Source organism: Callospermophilus lateralis, chromosome 1, assembly GCF_048772815.1.
Source record: "Callospermophilus lateralis isolate mCalLat2 chromosome 1, mCalLat2.hap1, whole genome shotgun sequence".
Lineage (NCBI taxonomy): Eukaryota > Metazoa > Chordata > Mammalia > Rodentia > Sciuridae > Callospermophilus > Callospermophilus lateralis.
Window position 1 is genome coordinate 216,558,453 of NC_135305.1, and position 3,069 is coordinate 216,561,521.

At 37.4% G+C, this 3,069-nt stretch overlaps 1 pseudogene; it reads left to right on the forward strand.

The window, feature by feature from the left end:
• The first annotated feature begins 593 nt into the window (after positions 1 to 593).
• LOC143400540 (transmembrane protein 192 pseudogene) lies at positions 594 to 1,331 on the forward strand (annotated as a pseudogene).
• The last annotated feature ends 1,738 nt before the right edge of the window (positions 1,332 to 3,069 follow it).

The window sequence follows — 3,069 nt, forward strand, 5'->3', positions numbered from 1 at the left end:
TTTTTCTTTTTTAAAAAATTATTTATTTATTCTAATTTTTATACATATTGGCAGAATGTAATTCATTTCATATTACACATATAGAACACATTTTTTCAGCTCACTGATTGTACACAAAGTATTTTCATACCATTCATGTTTTCATACATGTACTTAGGGTAATGATGTCTAACTCATTCCACCATCATTTCTACCCCCTTGCCCCCTCCTATTCCCTCCCTCCCCTTTGCCCTATCTAAAGTTCTGCAGCTTTCTCTTTCAGGTAGTGATTTTACTTCCTTGGTAAAAGAAGGGGTTTGCTGGAACATACATTAGTTGACCATATATGCATGGGTTTACTTCTGGGCTTTCTAACTCTTTCCATTCCCTAAGTTTCTATCTTTATACCATCACCACACTGTTTTGATTGGTATAGCTTTGTAAAATAATTTGAAATCAGGAAGTGTGATGCCTCTGGTTTTGTTCTTGTTCAAAATTACTTTGGTGGGTGGGTACATTTGGGGTTGAGGCCACAGGTCCCAGAAGGTCACAACTTTCCTACTCTTCAGCTGGCAGAGGTGGAGAGATCAGGCTTGCAGGGGCTTTAGCCTCTGATGTCTAGAAATGGCGATGAGGGTCAGGATGGAGGGCAGTTCCTTGAACATTATCCAATTGAAGATGATCCACTTCTTCATTTCTATCTTCTACCACATCACTCATTACAAGCTCATTTTAGACACAGATTCCATTCTCTTTTAATAGTCATCATAGCAAATTTCTTGTTTATCCATGCTGTGTTTGTTGTCTAGCAATTTTTTTGTTTTTAGCATTTTTGACCTGTGTGCTTTGTTTTTACTCTAATTAAATGAGGACAAGTGCCTAAGAACTATACCAACCCATTTAAAGTTCAGTCATAATTCTGGGAAAAGTTATTTTGCGGATTTCACAATTACTTCTTGAATGCAACATTCAGGATCATCACCATAAGGTCTTAAAAGACTTCTCCTAATGGTGTATTCAACCAGCAACACAATAATTCTCCTCATACTGTACATACAGCATTCTTTTCCTGAGCCTCGTAAGTTGTACTTTGACCTCATTCAGGTCATCCTGGCCCTGGAACTAAGCTCTGTTCCCTGACCTGCCTGCTCATTTGTGCAGTGAAAATGAGAAAATTTAAGGAAGTCAAACCACAGCTGATGTACTTGAAGAAGGAAAAAAAAAACTATCCTTACCACAGCTATATTACTTTGGAAACTGGTTTCAAGATTATTTCAAGCCTAGAAGAAATTGTTGAAAAGCAAGGAGATATAGTAGTGTACCTGAAGCAATACAATGCAGAGTTTTGTTAGTGATGACTGGCGCTCATGTTCTCAGACCTGGCCTCTTAGTCAAATAGAACATGAGAGTCTCACAGTCATGACAATTTTTCTTTAATTTTTAAATTTGTTCTAATTAGGGCTGGGGTTGTGGCCCAGTGGTACAGTGCGTGCCTAATATGCATGAGGCACTGGGTTCGATCCTCACCATCACATAAAAATAAAGATATTGTGTTCACCTAAAACTAAAAAAAAAAAAAATTTGTTCTTATTAGTTATACATGACAACAAAATGTACTTTGATTCATTGTGCACAAATGGAGCACAACTTTTAATTTCTCTGGTTGTACCCAATGTAGCATCATACCATTTGTGCAATCATACATGTACCTAGGGTAATGATGAATGTCTCATTCCACCATCTTTCCTACCCCCAAGCCCCCTTCCCTCCCCTCACACTCCTTGTCCAATCCAAAGTTCCTCTATTTGTTCCCTGTCTCCACCCCTCAAGTGTGGATCAGCATCCACATATCAGAGAAAACGTTTGGCCTTTATTTTCTTTTTTGGAATTGGCTTGTTTCGCTTGGCATGATATTCTCCAACTCCATCCTTTTACCTGCAAATGCCATAATTTTATTCTCTTTTAATGTTGGGGAATATTCCATTGTGTATATATACTATATTCTCTTTGTCCATACATCTATTGAAGGGCATCTAGGTCGGTTCCACAGTTTAGCTATTGTGAATTGTGCTGCTATAAATATTGATGTGGCTGTGTTCCTGTAGTATGCTGTTTTTTAAGTCATTTGGGTGTAGACCAAGGAGTGGGATCACTGGGTCAAATGGTGGTTCCATTCCAAGTTTAGGCATGACAATTTTTGAAGGGTCCAGAAAAACCTCAGACTGATTGATTGTCTGCCTGACACTCTGCTCCAGGGAACTTCAGCTCTTGCTGAATAACATACTATAGTGAATTTTGGTAACCTGAATTTGGGTCTCACTTGTGTGGCTGTTTAATAGATGAAGCTTGTGGATAATTTGAAAGATGCTTGCTAGAAGCCTTGATAACTTCATAAGAATGTCTGTTTTGTACATTTTGAAATAATTTAATTTCTTGCCCAGTGTGGTAGCAGATGCCTCTAATCCCAGTGGCTCAGGAGGCTGTAATTGTAATTTCAAGACTAGCCTCAGCAACTTAGAGTGAACCCAAGCAACTTAGAGAGAACCTGTCTTAAAAAAAAAAAATAATAAATAAAAACAAAAATAAATAAATAAATAAAAATAAAATAAAAAATTAAAAAATAAACAAACAAATAAATAAATAGAACTGGGGATGTGGCTTGGTGGTTAAGGGCCCCTGAGTTCAATCCCTGGTACAAAAAAAAAAAAAAAAAAGAATTTAGCTGGGCCCAGTGGTGCACGTTTGTGATCCCAATGGCATGGCTTCGGAGGCTGAGGCAGGAGGATTGTGAGTTCAAAGCCAGCCTCCTCAGCAAAAGTGAGGTGCTAAGCAACTCAGTGAAACCCTGTCTCTAAATAAAATACAAAATAGGGCAGGGATGTGGCTCAGTGGTTAAGAACCTCTAGATTCAATTACTGGCAGAAAACAATAACAACAACAACAACAAAAACATTATAAAGGAAAATTAGGAAATCCATATGTAATATAGATTTTTAAGAATACTTTTTAATGCAAGGCAAGAAACTCACAAGTTCCTTTACAAAACAAACACCTTTGACTACATAAAAGGTAAATATTGTATATGGCAGA